The sequence below is a fragment of the Chroicocephalus ridibundus genome, chromosome 23, assembly GCF_963924245.1.
Source record: "Chroicocephalus ridibundus chromosome 23, bChrRid1.1, whole genome shotgun sequence".
Taxonomy (NCBI): domain Eukaryota; kingdom Metazoa; phylum Chordata; class Aves; order Charadriiformes; family Laridae; genus Chroicocephalus; species Chroicocephalus ridibundus.
In genome coordinates, this window is record NC_086306.1 from 6,926,038 (window position 1) to 6,945,194 (window position 19,157).

Consider the following 19,157-nt stretch of genomic DNA (forward strand, 5'->3'; position numbering starts at 1 on the left):
GGCACCGCCACGCCAGCATGCAGAGCATTTTCCGGTAGGGCCGCGACTCTGGCGACAGCTCCCACACCCGAAGAGCCAGGAGGGAAAGCCGTGCCTCGTTGGAAAGCTCTTTGGCAGCCGCTCGCGTGGCCCCACAGCCCGTGGAGGTGCGGGCTTTGTGGCGGCCGTCAGCCTCCCCGCCACCGGCGCCCACGAGGTGCAGCCGCGCCAGCCTGCGAAGCATTTTCCGGTAGGGCCGCGACTCTGGCGACAGATCCCACGCCCGAAGAGCCAGGAGACAAAGCCGTGCCTCGTTGGAAAGCTCTTTGGCAGCCGCTCGCCTGGCGAAACAGCCCGTGGGCCTGCGGGCTTTGCGGCGGCCGTCAGCCTCGGCACCACGAGCACCCACGTGGCACCGCCGCACCAGCCTGCGAAGCATTTTCCGGTAGGGCCGCGGCTCTGGCGACAGCTCCCAATCACGAAGAGCTAGGAGGGAAAGCCATGCCTCGTTGGAAAGCTCTTTGGTAGCCGCTCGCGTGGCCCCATAGCCCGTGGGCCTGCGGGCTTTGCGGCGGCCGTCAGCCTCGGCGCCACCGGCGCCCACGTGGCGCCGCCGTGCCAGCCTGGTAAGAATTTTCCGGTAGGGCCGCGGCTCTGGCGACAGATCCCACGCCCGAAGAGCCAGGAGGGAAAGCCATGCCTCGTTGGAAAGCTCTTTGGCAGCCGCTCGCGTGGCCCCACAGCCCGTGGGGCTGCGGGCTTTGTGGCGGCCGTCAGCCTCGATGCCACCGGCGCCCACGTGGCTCCGCCGCGCCAGCCTGCGAAGCATTTCCCGGTAGGGCCGCGGTTCTGGCGACAGCTCCCACGCCCGAAGAGCCAGGAGGGAAAGCCATGCCTCGTTGGAAAGCTCTTTGGCAGCCGCTCGCGTGGCCCCACAGCCCGTGGGGCTGCGGGCTTTGCGGCGGCCGTCAGACTCTGCGCCAGCGGCGCCCACGTGGTACCACCGCACCAGCCTGCGAAGCATTTTCCGGTAGGGCCGCGGCTCTGGCGACAGCTCCCAATCACGAAGAGCCAGGAGGGAAAGCCATGCCTCGTTGGAAAGCTCTTTGGCAGCCGCTCGCGTGGCCCCACAGCCCGTGGCGCTGCGGGCTATGTGGCAGTCGTCAGCCTCCCCGCCACCGGCGCCCACGTGGCGCCGCCGCGCCAGCCTGCGAAGGATTTTCCGGTAGGGCCGCAGCTCTGGCGACAGTTCCCATGCCGGAAGAGCCAGGAGGGAAAGCCGTGCCTCTTTTGAAAGCTCTTTGGTAGCCGCTCGCGTGGCCCCACAGGCCGTGGGCCTGCGGGCTTTGCGGCGGCCGTCAGCCTCGGAGCCACCGGCGCCCACGTGGCGCCGCCGCACCAGCTTGCGAAGCATTTTCCGGTAGGGCCGCAACTCTGGCGACAGCTCCCAATCACGAAGAGCCAGGAGGGAAAGCCATGCCTCGTTGGAAAGCTCTTTGGCAGCCGCTCGCGTGGCCCCACAGCCCGTGGGGCTGCGGGCTTTCCGGCGGCTGTCAGACTCGGCGCCACCGTCGCCCACCAGGTGCAGCCGCGCCAGCCTGCGAAGCATTTTCCGGTAGGGCCGCGGCTCTGGCGACAGCTCCCACGCCCGAAGAGCAAGGAGGGAAAGCCATGCCTCGTTGGAAAGCTCTTTGGCAGCCGCTCGCGTGGCAAAACAGCCCGTGCGGCTGCGGGCTTTGCGGTGGCCGTGAGCCTTGGCGCCACCGGCGCCCACGTGGCGCCGCCGCACCAGCCTGCGAAGCATTTTCCGGTAGGGCCGCGGCTCTGGCGACAGCTCCCACGCCCAAAGAGCCAGGAGGGAAAGCCATGCCTCGTTGGAAAGGTCTTTGACAGCCGCTCGCGTGGCCCCACACCCCGTGGGGCTGCGGGTTTTGTGGCGGCCGTCAACCTCCCCGCCACCGGCGCCCACGTGGCGCCGCCGCACCAGTCTGCGAAGCATTTTCCGGTAGGGCCGCGGCTCTGACGACAGCTCCAAAGCCCGAAGAGCAGGGAGGGAAAGCCGTGCCTCGTTGGAAAGCTCTTTGGCAGCCGCTCGCGTGGCCCCACAGCCCGAGGGGCTGCGGGCTTTGCGGAGGCCGTCAGCCTCGGCGCCACCGGCGCCCACATGGCACCGCCACGCCAGCATGCAGAGCATTTTCCGGTAGGGCCGCGACTCTGGCGACAGCTCCCACGCCCGAAGAGCCAGGAGGGAAAGCCGTGCCTCGTTGGAAAGCTCTTTGGCAGCCGCTCGCGTGGCCCCACAGCCCGTGGAGGTGCGGGCTTTGTGGCGGCCGTCAGCCTCCCCGCCACCGGCGCCCACGAGGTGCAGCCGCGCCAGCCTGCGAAGCATTTTCCGGTAGGGCCGCGACTCTGGCGACAGATCCCACGCCCGAAGAGCCAGGAGACAAAGCCGTGCCTCGTTGGAAAGCTCTTTGGCAGCCGCTCGCCTGGCGAAACAGCCCGTGGGCCTGCGGGCTTTGCGGCGGCCGTCAGCCTCGGCACCACGAGCACCCACGTGGCACCGCCGCACCAGCCTGCGAAGCATTTTCCGGTAGGGCCGCGGCTCTGGCGACAGCTCCCAATCACGAAGAGCTAGGAGGGAAAGCCATGCCTCGTTGGAAAGCTCTTTGGTAGCCGCTCGCGTGGCCCCATAGCCCGTGGGCCTGCGGGCTTTGCGGCGGCCGTCAGCCTCGGCGCCACCGGCGCCCACGTGGCGCCGCCGTGCCAGCCTGGTAAGAATTTTCCGGTAGGGCCGCGGCTCTGGCGACAGATCCCACGCCCGAAGAGCCAGGAGGGAAAGCCATGCCTCGTTGGAAAGCTCTTTGGCAGCCGCTCGCGTGGCCCCACAGCCCGTGGGGCTGCGGGCTTTGTGGCGGCCGTCAGCCTCGATGCCACCGGCGCCCACGTGGCTCCGCCGCGCCAGCCTGCGAAGCATTTCCCGGTAGGGCCGCGGTTCTGGCGACAGCTCCCACGCCCGAAGAGCCAGGAGGGAAAGCCATGCCTCGTTGGAAAGCTCTTTGGCAGCCGCTCGCGTGGCCCCACAGCCCGTGGGGCTGCGGGCTTTGCGGCGGCCGTCAGACTCTGCGCCAGCGGCGCCCACGTGGTACCACCGCACCAGCCTGCGAAGCATTTTCCGGTAGGGCCGCGGCTCTGGCGACAGCTCCCAATCACGAAGAGCCAGGAGGGAAAGCCATGCCTCGTTGGAAAGCTCTTTGGCAGCCGCTCGCGTGGCCCCACAGCCCGTGGCGCTGCGGGCTATGTGGCAGTCGTCAGCCTCCCCGCCACCGGCGCCCACGTGGCGCCGCCGCGCCAGCCTGTGAAGCATTTTCCGGTAGGGCCGCAGCTCTGGCGACAGTTCCCATGCCGGAAGAGCCAGGAGGGAAAGCCGTGCCTCTTTTGAAAGCTCTTTGGTAGCCGCTCGCGTGGCCCCACAGGCCGTGGGCCTGCGGGCTTTGCGGCGGCCGTCAGCCTCGGAGCCACCGGCGCCCACGTGGCGCCGCCGCACCAGCTTGCGAAGCATTTTCCGGTAGGGCCGCAACTCTGGCGACAGCTCCCAATCACGAAGAGCCAGGAGGGAAAGCCATGCCTCGTTGGAAAGCTCTTTGGCAGCCGCTCGCGTGGCCCCACAGCCCGTGGGGCTGTGGGCTTTCCGGCGGCTGTCAGACTCGGCGCCACCGTCGCCCATGTGGCGCCCCCGCGCCAGCATGCAGAGCTTTTTGCGGTAGGGCCGCGACTCTGGCGACAGCTCCCACGCCCGAAGAGCCAGGAGGGAAAGCCATGCCTCGTTGGAAAGCTCTGTGGAAGCCTCTCGCGTGGCCCAACAGCCCGTGGGGCTGCGGGCTTTGTGGAGGCTGTCAACCTCCCCGCCACTGGCGCCCACCAGGTGCAGCCGCGCCAGCCTGCGAAGCATTTTCCGGTAGGGCCGCGGCTCTGGCGACAGCTCCCACACCCGAAGAGCAGGGAGGGAAAGCCGTGCCTCGTTGGAAAGCTCTTTGGCAGCCGCTCGCGTGGCCCCATAGCCCGTGGGGCTGCGGGCTTTCCGGCGGCCGTCAGCCTCAGCGCCACCGGCGCCCACGTGGCGCCGCCGCGCCAGCCTGCGAAGCATTTTCCGGTAGAGCCGCGGCTCTGGCGACAGCTCCCACGCCCGAAGAGCCAGGAGGGAAAGCCGTGCCTCGTTGGAAAGCTCTTTGGCAGCCGCTCGCCTGGCGAAACAGCCCGTGGGGCTGCGGGCTTTGCGGCGGCCGTCAGCCTCGGCGCCACCGGTGCCCACGTGGCGCCGCCGCGCCAGCCTGTGAAGCATTTTCCGGTAGGGCCGCGGCTCTGGCGACAGCTCCCAATCACGAAGAGCCAGGAGGAAAAGCCATGCCTCGTTGGAAAGCTCTTTGGCAGCCGCTCGCGTGGCCCCACAGCCCGTGGGGCTGCAGGCTTTGCGGCGGCCGTCAGCCTCGACGCCACCGTCGCCCACCAGGTGCAGCCGCACCAGCCTGCGAAGCATTTTCCGGCAGGGCTGCGACTCTGGCGACAGCTCCCACGCCCGAAGAGCCAGGAGGGAAAGCCATGCCTCGTTGGAAAGCTCTTTGGCAGCCGCTCGCGTGGCCCCACAGCCCATGGGGCTGCGGGCTTTGCGGCGGCCGTCAGCCTCGGCGCCACCGGCGCCCATGTAGCGCCGCCGCGCCAGCATGCAGAGCAATTTCCGGTAGGGCCGCGACTCTGGCGACAGCTCCCACACCCGAAGAGCAGGGAGGGAAAGCCGTGCCTCGTTGGAAAGCTCTTTTGCAGCCACTCGCCTGGCGAAACAGCCCGTGGGGCTGCGGGCTTTGCGGCGGCCGTCAGCCTCGGCGCCACCGGTGCCCACGTGGTACCGCCGCGCCAGCCTGCGAAGCATTTTTTGGTAGGGCCGCGGCTCTGGTGACAGCTCCCACGGCCGAAGAGCCAGGAGGGAAAGCCATGCCTCGTTGGAAAGCTCTTTGGCAGCCGCTCGCGTGGCGAAATAGCCAGTGGGGCTGCGGGCTTTGTGGCGGCCGTCAGCCTCGGCGCCACCGGCGCCCATGTGGCGCCGCTGCGCCAGCCTGCGAAGCATTTTCTGGTAGGGCCGCGGCTCTGGCGACAGCTCCCAAGCCCGAAGAGCCAGGAGGGAAAGCCATGCTTCGTTGGAAAGCTCTTTGGCAGCTGCTCGCGTGTCCCCACAGCCTGTGGTGCTGCGGGCTTTGCGGCGGCCGTCAGCCTCGGCGACACCGGCGCCCACTTTTCGCCGCCGCACTAGCCTGCGAAGCATTTTCCGATAGGGCCGCGGCTCTGGCGACAGCTCCCACCCCCGAAGAGCCAGGAGGGAAAGCCGTGCCTCGTTGGAAAGCTCTTTGGCAGCCGCTCGCGTGGCCCCACAGCCCGTGGGGCTGCGGTCTTTGTGGCGGCCGTCAACCTCCCCGCCACCGGCGCCCACCAGGTGCAGCCGCACCAGCCTGCGAAGCATTTTCCGGTAGGGCTGCGGCTCTGGCGACAGCTCCCAATCACGAAAAGCCAGGAGGGAAAGCCGTGCCTCGTTGGAAAGCTCTTTGGCAGCCCCTCGCGTGGCCCCACAGCCCGTGGGGCTGCGGGCTTTCCGGCGGCCGTCAGCCTCAGCGCCACCGGCGCCCACGTGGCGCCGCCGCGCCAGCCTGCGAAGCATTTTCCGGTAGAGCCGCGGCTCTGGCGACAGCTCCCACGCCCGAAGAGCCAGGAGGGAAAGCCGTGCCTCGATGGAAAGCTCTTTGGCAGCCGCTCGCCTGGCGAAACAGCCCGTGGGGCTGCGGGCTTTGCGGCGGCCGTCAGCCTCGGCGCCACCGGTGCCCACGTGGCGCCGCCGCGCCAGCCTGTGAAGGATTTTCTGGTAGGGCCGCGGCTCTGGCGACAGTTCCTAATCACGAAGAGCCAGGAGGGAAAGCCATGCCTCGTTGGAAAGCTCTTTGGCAGCCCCTCGCGTGGCCCCACAGCCCGTGGGGCTGCAGGCTTTACGGCGGCCGTCAGCCTCGACGCCACCGTCGCCCACCAGGTGCAGCCGCACCAGCCTACGAAGCATTTTCCGGTAGGGCCGCGGCTCTGGCGACAGCTCCCACGCCCGAAGAGCAAGGAGGGAAAGCCATGCCTCGTTGGAAAGCTCTTTGGCAGCCGCTCGCGTGGCAAAACAGCCCGTGCGGCTGCGGGCTTTGCGGTGGCCGTGAGCCTTGGCGCCACCGGCGCCCACGTGGCGCCGCCGCACCAGCCTGCGAAGCATTTTCCGGTAGGGCCGCGGCTCTGGCGACAGCTCCCACGCCCAAAGAGCCAGGAGGGAAAGCCATGCCTCGTTGGAAAGGTCTTTGACAGCCGCTCGCGTGGCCCCACACTCCGTGGGGCTGCGGGTTTTGTGGCGGCTGTCAACCTCCCCGCCACCGGCGCCCACGTGGCGCCGCCGCACCAGTCTGCGAAGCATTTTCCGGTAGGGCCGCGGCTCTGACGACAGCTCCAAAGCCCGAAGAGCAGGGAGGGAAAGCCGTGCCTCGTTGGAAAGCTCTTTGGCAGCCGCTCGCCTGGCGAAACAGCCCGTGGGCCTGCGGGCTTTGCGGCGGCCGTCAGCCTCGGCACCACCAGCACCCACGTGGCACCGCCGCACCAGCCTGCGAAGCATTTTCCGGTAGGGCCGCGGCTCTGGCGACAGCTCCCAATCACGAAGAGCTAGGAGGGAAAGCCATGCCTCGTTGGAAAGCTCTTTGGTAGCCGCTCGCGTGGCCCCATAGCCCGTGGGCCTGCGGGCTTTGCGGCGGCCGTCAGCCTCGGCGCCACCGGCGCCCACGTGGCGCCGCCGCGCCAGCCTGGTAAGAATTTCCCGGTAGGGCCGCGGCTCTGGCGACAGATCCCACGCCCGAAGAGCCAGGAGGGAAAGCCATGCCTCGTTGGAAAGCTCTTTGGCAGCCGCTCGCGTGGCCCCACAGCCCGTGGGGCTGCGGGCTTTGTGGCGGCCGTCAGCCTCGATGCCACCGGCGCCCACGTGGCTCCGCCGCGCCAGCCTGCGAAGCATTTCCCGGTAGGGCCGCGGTTCTGGCGACAGCTCCCACGCCCGAAGAGCCAGGAGGGAAAGCCATGCCTCGTTGGAAAGCTCTTTGGCAGCCGCTCGCGTGGCCCCACAGCCCGTGGGGCTGCGGGCTTTGCGGCGGCCGTCAGACTCTGCGCCAGCGGCGCCCACGTGGTACCGCCGCACCAGCCTGCAGAGGATTTTCCGGTAGGGCCGCAGCTCTGGCGACAGCTCCCAATCACGAAGAGCCAGGAGGGAAAGCCATGCCTCGTTGGAAAGCTCTTTGGCAGCCGCTCGCGTGGCCCCACAGCCCGTGGCGCTGCGGGCTATGTGGCAGTCGTCAGCCTCCCCGCCACCGGCGCCCACGTGGCGCCGCCGCGCCAGCCTGCGAAGGATTTTCCGGTAGGGCCGCAGCTCTGGCGACAGTTCCCATGCCGGAAGAGCCAGGAGGGAAAGCCGTGCCTCTTTTGAAAGCTCTTTGGTAGCCGCTCGCGTGGCCCCACAGGCCGTGGGCCTGCGGGCTTTGCGGCGGCCGTCAGCCTCGGAGCCACCGGCGCCCACGTGGCGCCGCCGCACCAGCTTGCGAAGCATTTTCCGGTAGGGCCGCGGCTCTGGCGACAGCTCCCAATCACGAAGAGCCAGGAGGGAAAGCCATGCCTCGTTGGAAAGCTCTTTGGCAGCCGCTCGCGTGGCCCCACAGCCCGTGGGGCTGCGGGCTTTCCGGCGGCTGTCAGACTCGGCGCCACCGTCGCCCATGTGGCGCCCCCGCGCCAGCCTGCGAAGCATTTTCCGGTAGGGCCGCGACTCTGGCGACAGCTCCCACGCCCGAAGAGCCAGGAGGGAAAGCCATGCCTCGTTGGAAAGCTCTGTGGAAGCCTCTCGCGTGGCCCAACAGCCCGTGGGGCTGCGGGCTTTGTGGAGGCTGTCAACCTCCCCGCCACCGGCGCCCACCAGGTGCAGCCGCGCCAGCCTGCGAAGCATTTTCCGGTAGGGCCGCGGCTCTGGCGACAGCTCCCACACCCGAAGAGCAGGGAGGGAAAGCCGTGCCTCGTTGGAAAGCTCTTTGGCAGCCCCTCGCGTGGCCCCATAGCCCGTGGGGCTGCGGGCTTTCCGGCGGCCGTCAGCCTCAGCGCCACCGGCGCCCACGTGGCGCCGCCGCGCCAGCCTGCGAAGCATTTTCCGGTAGAGCCGCGGCTCTGGCGACAGCTCCCACGCCCGAAGAGCCAGGAGGGAAAGCCGTGCCTCGTTGGAAAGCTCTTTGGCAGCCGCTCGCCTGGCGAAACAGCCCGTGGGGCTGCGGGCTTTGCGGCGGCCGTCAGCCTCGGCGCCACCGGTGCCCACGTGGCGCCGCCGCGCCAGCCTGTGAAGGATTTTCCGGTAGGGCCGCGGCTCTGGCGACAGCTCCCAATCACGAAGAGCCAGGAGGGAAAGCCATGCCTCGTTGGAAAGCTCTTTGGCAGCCCCTCGCGTGGCCCCACAGCCCGTGGGGCTGCAGGCTTTGCGGCGGCCGTCAGCCTCGACGCCACCGTCGCCCACCAGGTGCAGCCGCACCAGCCTGCGAAGCATTTTCCGGCAGGGCTGCGACTCTGGCGACAGCTCCCACGCCCGAAGAGCCAGGAGGGAAAGCCATGCCTCGTTGGAAAGCTCTTTGGCAGCCGCTCGCGTGGCCCCACAGCCCATGGGGCTGCGGGCTTTGCGGCGGCCGTCAGCCTCGGCGCCACCGGCGCCCATGTAGCGCCGCCGCGCCAGCATGCAGAGCAATTTCCGGTAGGGCCGCGACTCTGGCGACAGCTCCCACACCCGAAGAGCAGGGAGGGAAAGCCGTGCCTCGTTGGAAAGCTCTTTTGCAGCCGCTCGCCTGGCGAAACAGCCCGTGGGGCTGCGGGCTTTGCGGCGGCCGTCAGCCTCGGCGCCACCGGTGCCCACGTGGCGCCGCCGCGCCAGTCTGTGAAGGATTTTCCGGTAGGGCCGCGGCTCTGGCGACAGCTCCCACGCCCGAAGAGCCACGAGGGAAAGCCGTGCCTCGTTGGAAAGCTCTTTGGCAGCCGCTCGCGTGGCCCCACAGCCCGTGGGGCTGCGGGCTTTGCGGCGGCCGTCAACCTCCCCGCCACCGGCGCCCACGTGGCGCCGCCGCACCAGCCTGCGAAGCATTTTCCGGTAGGGCCGCGGCTCTGGCGACAGCTCCCACGCCCAAAGAGCCAGGAGGGAAAGCCGTGCCTCGTTGGAAAGCTCTTTGGCAGCCGCTCGCGTGGCCCCACAGCCCGTGCGGCTGCGGGCTTTGTGGCGGCCGTCAGCCTCGATGCCACCGGCGCCCACGTGGCTCCGCCGCGCCAGCCTGCGAAGCATTTCCCGGTAGGGCCGCGGCTCTGGCGACAGCTCCCACGCCCGAAGAGCCAGGAGGGAAAGCCATGCCTCGTTGGAAAGCTCTTTGGCAGCCGCTCGCGTGGCCCCACAGCCCGTGGGGCTGCGGGCTTTGCGGCGGCCGTCAACCTCCCCGCCACCGGCGCCCACGTGGTACCGCCGCACCAGCCTGCGAAGCATTTTCCGGTAGGGCCGCGGCTCTGGCGACAGCTCCCAAGCACGAAGAGCCAGGAGGGAAAGCCATGCCTTGTTGGAAAGCTCTTTGGCAGCCGCTCGCGTGGCCCCACAGCCCGTGGTGCTGCGGGCTATGTGGCAGTCGTCAGCCTCCCCGCCACCGGCGCCCACGTGGCGCCGCCGCGCCAGCCTGCGAAGGATTTTCCGGTAGGGCCGCAGCTCTGGCGACAGTTCCCATGCCGGAAGAGCCAGGAGGGAAAGCCATGCCTCTTTTGAAAGCTCTTTGGTAGCCGCTCGCGTGGCCCCACAGCCCGTGGGCCTGCGGGCTTTGCGGCGGCCGTCAGCCTCGGAGCCACCGGCGCCCACGTGGCGCCTCCGCACCAGCTTGCGAAGCATTTTCCGGTAGGGTCGCGGCTCTGGCGACAGCTCCCAATCACGAAGAGCCAGGAGGGAAAGCCATGCCTCGTTGGAAAGCTCTTTGACAGCCGCTCGCGTGGCCCCACAGCCCGTGGGGCTGCGGGCTTTGCGGCGGCCGTCAGCCTCGGCGCCACCGGCGCCCATGTGGCGCCGCCGCGCCAGCATGCAGAGCTTTTTCCGGTAGGGCCGCGACTCTGGCGACAGCTCCCACGCCCGAAGAGCCAGGAGGGAAAGCCATGCCTCGTTGGAAAGCTCTGTGGAAGCCTTTCGGGTGGCCCCACAGCACGTGGGGCTGCGGGATTTGCGGCGGCTGTCAACCTCCCCGCCACCGGCGCCCACCAGGTGCAGCCGCGCCAGCCTGCGAAGCATTTTCCGGTAGGGCCGCGGCTCTGGCGACAGCTCCCACGCCCGAAGAGCCAGGAGGGAAAGCCGTGCCTCGTTGGAAAGCTCTTTGGCAGCCGCTCGCGTGGCCCCACAGCCCGTGGGGCTGCGGGCTTTGCGGCGGCCGTCAGCCTCGGCGCCACCGGCGCCCATGTGGCGCCGCCGCACCAGCCTGCGAAGCATTTTCCGGTAGGGCCGCGGCTCTGGCGACATCTCCCAATCACGAAGAGCCAGGAGGGAAAGCCATGCCTCGTTGGAAAGCTCTTTGGTAGCCGCTCGCGTGGCCCCACAGCCCGTGGGACTGCGGGCTTTGTGGCAGCCGTCAACCTCCCCGCCACCGGTGCCCACCAGGTGCAGCCGCGCCAGCCTGCGAAGCATTTTGCGGTAGCGCCGCGGATCTAGCGACAGCTCCCACGCCCGAAGAGCCAGGAGGGAAAGCCGTGCCTCGTTGGAAAGCTCTTTGGCAGCCGCTCGCGTGGCCCCACAGCCCGTGGGGCTGCGGGCTTTGCGGCGGCCGTCAGCCTCGGTTCCACCGGCGCCCACCAGGTGCAGCCGCGCCAGCCTGCGAAGCATTTTCCGGTAGGGCCGCGACTCTGGCGACAGCTCCCATGCCCGAAGAGCCAGGAGGGAAAGCCGTGCCTCGTTGGAAAGCTCTTTGGCAGCCGCTCACGTGGCCCAACAGCCCATGGGGCTGCGGGCTTTGTGGCGGTCATAAGCCTCGGTGCCACCGGCGCCCACCAGGTGCAGCCGCGCCAGCTTGCGAAGCATTTTCCGGTAGGGCCGCGGCTCTGGCGACAGCTCCCACGCCCGAAGAGCCAGGAGGGAAAGCCATGCCTCGTTGGAAAGCTCTTTGGCAGCTGCTCGCCTGGCAAAATAGCCAGTGGGGCTGCGGGCTTTGTGGCGGCCGTCAGCCTCGCCGCCACCGGCGCCCACGTGGCGCCGCTGCGCCAGCCTGCGAAGCATTTTCCGGTAGGGCCGCGGCTCTGGCGACAGCTCCCAAGCACGAAGAGCCAGGAGGGAAAGCTGTGCCTCGTTGGAAAGCTCTTTGGCAGCCGCTCGCGTGGCCCCACAACCCGTGGGGCTGCGGGCTTTGTGGCGGCCGTTAGCCTCGATGCTACCGGCACCCACCAGGTGCAGCCGCGCCAGCCTGCGAAGCATTTTCCGGTAGGGCCGCGACTCTGGCGACAGCTCCCACGCCCGAAGAGCCAGGAGGGAAAGCCATGCCTCGTTGGAAAGCTCTTTGGCAGCCGCTCGCCTGGCGAAACAGCCCGTGGGGCTGCGGGCTTTGAGGCGGCCGTCAGCCTCGGTACCACCGGCACCCACGTGGCACCGCCGCACCAGCCTGCGAAGCATTTTCCGGTAGGGCCGCAACTCTGGCGACAGCTCCCACGCCCGAAGAGCCAGGAGGGAAAGCCGTGCCTCGTTGGAAAGCTCTTTGGCAGCCGCTCGCGTGGCCCCACAGCCCGTGGGGCTGCGGGCTTTGCGGCGGCCGTCAGCCTCGGTGCCACCGGCGCCCACCATGTGCAGCCGAGCCAGCCTGCGAAGCATTTTCCGGTAGGGCCGCGGCTCTGGCGACAGCTCCCACGCCCGAAGAGCCAGGAGGGAAAGCCGTGCCTCGTTGGAAAGCTCTTTGGCAGCCGCTCGCGTGGCCCCACAGCCCGTGGGGCTGCGGGCTTTGTGGCGGCCGTTAGCCTCGATGCTACCGGCGCCCACCAGGTGCAGCCGCGCCAGCCTGCGAAGCATTTTCCGGTAGGGCCGCGGCTCTGGCGACAGCTCCCACGCCCGAAGAGCCAGGAGGGAAAGCCATGCCTCGTTGGAAAGGTCTTTGGCAGCCGCTCGCGTGGCCCCACAGCCCGTGCAGCTGCGGGCTTTGTGGCGGCCGTCAGCCTCGGTGCCACTGGCGCCCACCAGGTGCAGGCGCGCCAGCCTGCGAAGCATTTTCCGGTAGGGCCGCGGCTCTGGCGACAGCTCCCACGCCCGAAGAGCCAGGAGGGAAAGCCATGCCTCGTTGGAAAGCTCTTTGGCAGCCGCTCGCATGGCCCAACAGCCCGTGGGGCTGCGGGCTTTGTGGCGGCCGTCAGACTCGGCGCCACCGCCGCCCATGTGGCGCCCCCGCGCCAGCATGCAGAGCTTTTTTTGTTAGGGCCGTGACTCTGGCGACAGCTCCCACACCCGAAGAGCCAGGAGGGAAAGCCGTGCCTCGTTGGAAAGCTCTTTGGCAGCCGCTCGCCTGGCGAAACAGCCCGTGGGGCTGCGGGCTTTGCGGCGGCCGTCAGCCTCGGCACCACCAGCACCCACGTGGCGCCGCCGCACCAACCTGCGAATCATTTTCCGGTAGGGCCGCGGCTCTGGCGACAGCTCCCAATCACGAAGAGCCAGGAGGGAAAGCCATGCCTCGTTGGAAAGCTCTTTGGTAGCCGCTCGCGTGGCCCCACAGCTCGTGGGGCTGCGGGCTTTGCGGCGGCCGTCAGCCTCGGTTCCACCGGAACCCACCAGGTGCAGCCGCGCCAGCCTGCGAAGCATTTTCCTGTAGGGCCGCGACTCTGGCGACAGCTCCCACGCCCGAAGAGCCAGGAGAGAAAGCCATGCCTCGTTGGAAAGCTCTTTGGAAGCCTCTCGCGTGGCGCAACAGCCCATGGGGCTGCGGGCTTTGCGGCGGCCGTCAGCGTTGGCGCCACCGTCGCCCACGTGGTTCCGCCGCGCCAGCCTGCGAAGCATTTTCCGGTAGGGCTGCGGCTCTGGCGAGAGCTCCCACGCCCGAAGAGCCAGGAGGGAAAGCCGTGCCTCGTTGGAAAGCTCTTTGGCAGCCGCTCGCGTGGCCCCACAGCCCGTGGGGCTGCGGGCTTTGTGGCGGCCGTTAGCCTCGATGCTACCGGCGCCCACCAGGTGCAGCCGCGCCAGCCTGCGAAGCATTTTCCGGTAGGGCCGCGGCTCTGGCGACAGCTCCCACGCCCGAAGAGCCAGGAGGGAAAGCCATGCCTCGTTGGAAAGGTCTTTGGCAGCCGCTTGCGTGGCCCCACAGCCCGTGCAGCTGCCGGCTTTGTGGCGGCCGTCAGCCTCGGTGCCACCGGCGCCCACCAGGTGCAGGCTCGCCAGCCTGCGAAGCATTTTCCGGTAGGGCCGCGGCTCTGGCGACAGCTCCCACGCCCGAAGAGCCAGGAGGGAAAGCCATGCCTCGTTGGAAAGCTCTTTGGCAGCCGCTCGCATGGCCCCACAGCCCGTGGGGCTGCGGGCTTTGTGGCGGCCGTCAGACTCGGCGCCACCGCCGCCCATGTGGCGCCCCCGCGCCAGCATGCAGAGCTTTTTCCGTTAGGGCCGTGACTCTGGCGACAGCTCCCACACCCGAAGAGCAGGGAGGGAAAGCCGTGCCTCGTTGGAAAGCTCTTTGGCAGCCGCTCGCCTGGCGAAACAGCCCGTGGGGCTGCGGGCTTTGCGGCGGCCGTCAGCCTCGGCACCACCAGCACCCACGTGGCGCCGCCGCACCAACCTGCGAATCATTTTCCGGTAGGGCCGCGGCTCTGGCGACAGCTCCCAATCACGAAGAGCCAGGAGGGAAAGCCATGCCTCGTTGGAAAGCTCTTTGGTAGCCGCTCGCGTGGCCCCACAGCTCGTGGGGCTGCGGGCTTTGCGGCGGCCGTCAGCCTCGGTTCCACCGGAACCCACCAGGTGCAGCCGCGCCAGCCTGCGAAGCATTTTCCTGTAGGGCCGCGACTCTGGCGACAGCTCCCACGCCCGAAGAGCCAGGAGAGAAAGCCATGCCTCGTTGGAAAGCTCTTTGGAAGCCTCTCGCGTGGCGAAACAGCCCGTGGGGCTGCGGGCTTTGCGGCGGCCGTCAGCGTCGGCGCCACCGGCGCCCACCAGGTGCATCCGCGCCAGCCTGCGAAGCATTTTCCGGTAGGGCCGCGGCTCTGGCGACAGCTCCCACGCCCGAAGAGCCAGGAGGGAAAGCCATGCCTCGTTGGAAAGCTCTTTGGAAGCCTCTCGCGTGGCCCCACAGCACGTGGGGCTGCGGGCTTTGTGGCGGCTGTCAACCTCCCCGCCACCGGCGCCCACCAGGTGCAGCCGCGCCAGCCTGCGAAGCATTTTCCGGTAGGGCCGCGGCTCTGGCGACAGCTCCCAAGCCCGAAGAGTCAGGAGAGAAAGCCATGCCTCGTTGGAAAGCTCTTTGGCAGCCGCTCGCGTGGCCCCACAGCCCGTGGGGCTGCGGGCTTTGCGGCGGCCGTCAGCCTCGGCGCCACCGGCGCCCATGTGGCGCCGCCGCACCAGCCTGCGAAGCATTTTCCGGTAGGGCCGCGGCTCTGGCGACAGCTCCCAATCACGAAGAGTCAGGAGGGAAAGCCGTGCCTCGTTGGAAAGCTCTTTGGCAGCCGCTCGCGTGGCCCCACAGCCCGTGGGGCTGCGGGCTTTGCGGCGGCCGTCAGCCTCGGCGCCACCGGCGCCCACGTGGCACCGCCGCACCAGCCTGCGAAGCATTTTGCGGTAGGGCCGCGGCTCTGGCGACAGCTCCCACGCCCGAAGAGCCAGGAGGGAAAGCCGTGCCTCGTTGGAAAGCTCTTTGGCAGCCGCTCGCGTGGCCCCACAGCCCGTGGGGCTGCGGGCTTTGCGGCGGCCGTCAGCCTCGGCAACACCGACACCCACGTGGCACCGCTGCGCCAGCCTGCGAAGCATTTTCCGGTAGGGCCGCGGCTCTGGCGACAGCTCCCAAGCCCGAAGAGTCAGGAGAGAAAGCCGTGCCTCGTTGGAAAGCTCTTTGGCAGCCGCTCGCCTGGCGAAACAGCCTGTGGGGCTGCGGGCTTTGCGGCGGCCGTCAGCCTCGGCAACACCGACACCCACGTGGCACCGCTGCGCCAGCCTGCGAAGCATTTTCCGGTAGGGCCGCGGCTTTGGCGACAGGTCCCACGCCCGAAGAGCCAGGAGGGAAAGCCGTGCCTCGTTGGAAAGCTCTTTGGCAGCGCCTCGCGTGGCCCCATAGCCCGTGGGGCTGCGGGCTTTCCGGCGGCCGTCAGCCTCAGCGCCACCGGCGCCCACGTGGCGCCGCCGCGCCAGCCTGCGAAGGATTTTCCGGTAGAGCCGCAGCTATGGCGACAGCTCCCACGCCCGAAGAGCCAGGAGGGAAAGCCATGCCTCGTTGGAAAGCTCTTTGGTAGTCCCTCGCGTGGCCCCACAGCCCATGGGGCTGCGGGCCTTGCAGCGGCCGTCAGCCTCGGTGCCACAGGCGCCCACCAGGTGCAGCCACGCCAGCCTGCGAAGCATTTTTTGGTAGGGCCGCGGCTCTGGCGACAGCTCCCACGCCCGAAGAGCCAGCTGGGAAAGCCGTGCCTCTTTGGAAAGCTCTTTGGCAGCCGCTCGCGTGGCCAAACAGCCCGTGGGGCTGCGGGCTTTGCGGCGGCCGTCAGCCTCGGCGCCACCGGCGCCCATGTAGTGCCGCCGCGCCAGCCTGCGAAGCATTTTCCGGTAGGGCCGCGACTCTGGCGACAGCTCCCACGCCCGAAGAGCCAGGAGGGAAAGCCGTGCCTCGTTGGAAAGCTCTTTGGCAGCCGCTCGCCTGGCGAAACAGCCCGTGGGGCTGCGGGCTTTGCGGCGGCCGTCAGCCTCGGTGCCACCGGCGCCCACCAGGTGCAGCCGCGCCAGCCTGCGAAGCATTTTTTGGTAGGGCCGCGGCTCTGGCGACAGCTCCCACGCCCGAAGAGCCAGCTGGGAAAGCCGTGCCTCTTTAGAAAGCTCTTTGGCAGCCGCTTGCGTGGCCAAACAGCCCGTGGGGCTGCGGGCTTTGCGGTGGCCGTCAGCCTCGTCGCCACCGGCGCCCACGTGGCGCCGCCGCGCCAGCATGCAGAGCATTTTCCGGTAGGGCCGCGACTCTGGCGACAGCTCCCACACCCGAAGAGCCAGGAGGGAAAGCCGTGCCTCGTTGGAAAGCTCTTTGGCAGCCGCTCGCGTGGCCCCACAGCCCGTGGGGCTGCGGGCTTTGCGGCGGCCGTCAGCCTCAGCGCCACCAGCGCCCACGTGTCGCCGCCGCACCAGCCTGCGAAGCATTTTCCGGTAGGGCCGCGGCTCTGGCGACAGCTCCCACGCCCGAAGAGCCAGCTGGGAAAGCCGTGCCTCGTTGGAAAGCTCTTTGGCAGCTGCTCGCGTGGCCCCACAGCCCGTGGGGCTGCGGGTTTTGTGGCGGCCGTTAGCTTCGATGCCACCGGCGCCCACCAGTTGCAGCCCCGCCAGCCTGCAAAGCATTTTCCGGTAGGGCTGCGGCTCTGGCGACAGCTCCCACGCCCGAAGAGCCAGGAGAGAAAGCCGTGCCTCGTTGGAAAGCTCTTTGGCAGCCGCTCGCCTGGCGAAACAGCCCGTGGGGCTGCGGGCTTTGTGGCGGCCGTCAGCCTCCGTGCCACCGGCGCCCACGTGGTACCGCCGCACCAGCCTGCGAAGCATTTTCCGGTAGGGCCGCGCCTCTGGCGACAGCTCCCACACCCGAAGAGCCAGGAGGGAAAGCCGTGCCTCGTTGGAAAGCTCTTTGGCAGCCGCTCGCGTGGCCCCACAGCCCGTGGGGCTGCGGGCTTTGCGGCGGCCGTCAGCCTCGGCGCCACTGGCGCCCACGTGGCTCCGCCGCGCCAGCCTGCGAAGCATTTCCCTGTAGGGCCGCGGCTCTGGCCACAGCTCCCACGCCCGAAGAGCCAGGAGGGAAAGCCGTGCCTCGTTGGAAAGCTCTTTGGCAGCCCCTCGCGTGGCCCCACAGCCCGTGGGGCTGCGGGCTTTGCGGCGGCCGTCAGCCTCGGCGCCACCGGCGCCCACGTTGCGCCGCCGCGCCAGCCTGCGAAGTATTTTCCGGTACGTTACTTCCGGGTGGTCACGTGGGGAGCGGCGTCTGCCGGCCACGTTTCCGTCGGGCGGGAGGATGGTAGGCGGCCCCCGCTCCCGGGACGGACCCCCCCCGGCTCCCGGGACGGTTCCCCCCCTCCCCGCGTCCCCCCCCCCGCGTCCCCGGGCTCCCAGCCCGGCCCCGGCCCCACCCCCCCCGTCCTCCGGCTTGGACCCCCCCCTGCGTCTTCCGGCTCGGACCCCCCCGCTCCCGGGACGGTTCCCCCCCCGCGTCCCGTCCCCGGGCTCCCAGGCCGGCCCCGGCCCCGGCCCCCCCTTGCCGCGTCCTCCGGCTCGGACCCCCCCTCCCTCCCCCCCTCGCGTCCCCCCCCATCGGGACGGTTCTCCCCCTGCATCCCCGGGCTCCCGGGCCGGCGTCCCCCCGCTCCCGGGCCCGCAGCCCCCCCGCTCCCTGTTCCTTTGCGAGGAGACGGGCCCCGGCCCTCCTCCCCAGCCGAGGCACTGCCGGCAGATGTCCTCCCCCCGTCCTGTTCCCGACAGCGGCGGCCGCCCCTGGCTGCGCTTGGTCGCCTCTCGATGCAGGTGCCAGGAGCATCCGGGTGGGGAAAGCAGCGTCTCCAGGAGCTCCTGCTGCAGGGGGGGCTCCCGCTGGGGCGAGTGGTCGGGGAACTGCTGCCCCTTCTCTTTCTCTCCCGGAGGCCGCGGTTGTCCGCTCCTCCCCGGGGTTGTCGTGGGCTGCCTTTGCCACAGACTTGCCTGGGCTGTCTCCGTTCAGCCCCGTTCTCCCTCCTGGTGTGGGCGACCTGGGACTGGTGGACGTTTACTGGCTTTGAACAGGAGCTGCTGCGGGTGAAGCTTAAGATGCTTGAAAAACGTGAAACAGCCAGAGAACAACATCAAGGTGATTGAGCCAGAAGGTGCTTCCTGCGGCAGGGAAGAGACAGCCAAGCATTTCTGGGTGAGGAAGGGTCCCCTCTGAGTTGTCCTCAGCAGACCAGATTGCTGATATGTACCGCAGGGTCCGTACGCGTATCCAAAATCACGGTATGGCCATGGGGAAGGGTTGTGTGCGTGCAAGGCTGCACATCTGGGAAGCTTCATATCGCAAGAGCTGTAAGACACCGCTGTGTTCTCTTAGGTGGAGGATGGTCAAGTGACCAGCGCTGCAGAAGAGGAAGGGACAGAGAAAGAGAGAGGCACCTGAACTGGAAAATTCTGTGGGCAGCGCTGAAAGCAGGAGCTGCGGTGAGTCCCAGGCTTTGGGGCCGTGTCCCACTCGTCAGGAGCCTCCGTTGGCTGCAGTCTTCACAGACCTTCACGAAAGAAGGACGCTTTAGAGTGCCACCTAGCTTTACGCCAGAAGTTTTTTTCCTGTCTTGGCAGAATTCCAGCTGCCAGCGTTTCTCCGTGGTCGCCCTTCCTTCTGCCGTGATGGTACAGGACAGACGGAAAGAATGCGGAGTGCTCTGCGAGTACGAGGTGCGTCTGCGATGCGCGTCTGCTTTTTTCCTGAGGTACTTGTAGTGTGGACTCTGAAGTTAACGGGAAGGATGTGCCAGCACTCCTCCTATAGTTTTTCTGTGAAATATTTTAACAAAATCCTTGTCGCTTCCCGCTGTCAGGAAAGAGGGGAGGGTAAGTGACTTCAGATTTGTAAATTCTCAGCGGCACGGACTAAGGTGAGATAAATCTCAGGGTCCATACAGAAACATTTATTAGCTTACCAAAATGGTTAGTATAGATCTTAACAAGCCCACGATAATTGGTTAGGTATATAAAAAATTATGGCAGGTGTTGGGGTGTACATTGTGTTAGTTAACACCAGGTGTAGGACAACTTATGGCAAGCGGTGCTTAAGGTCGTACTTAAGGTCATCTTAAGGTCATCACTTCACAGCTCTAACTGTTACTTAACAATTCCAAGAGAAAAGAGAAACTGAGGGACAGAGAGAGGAAAAGACAGAGAAAAAGAC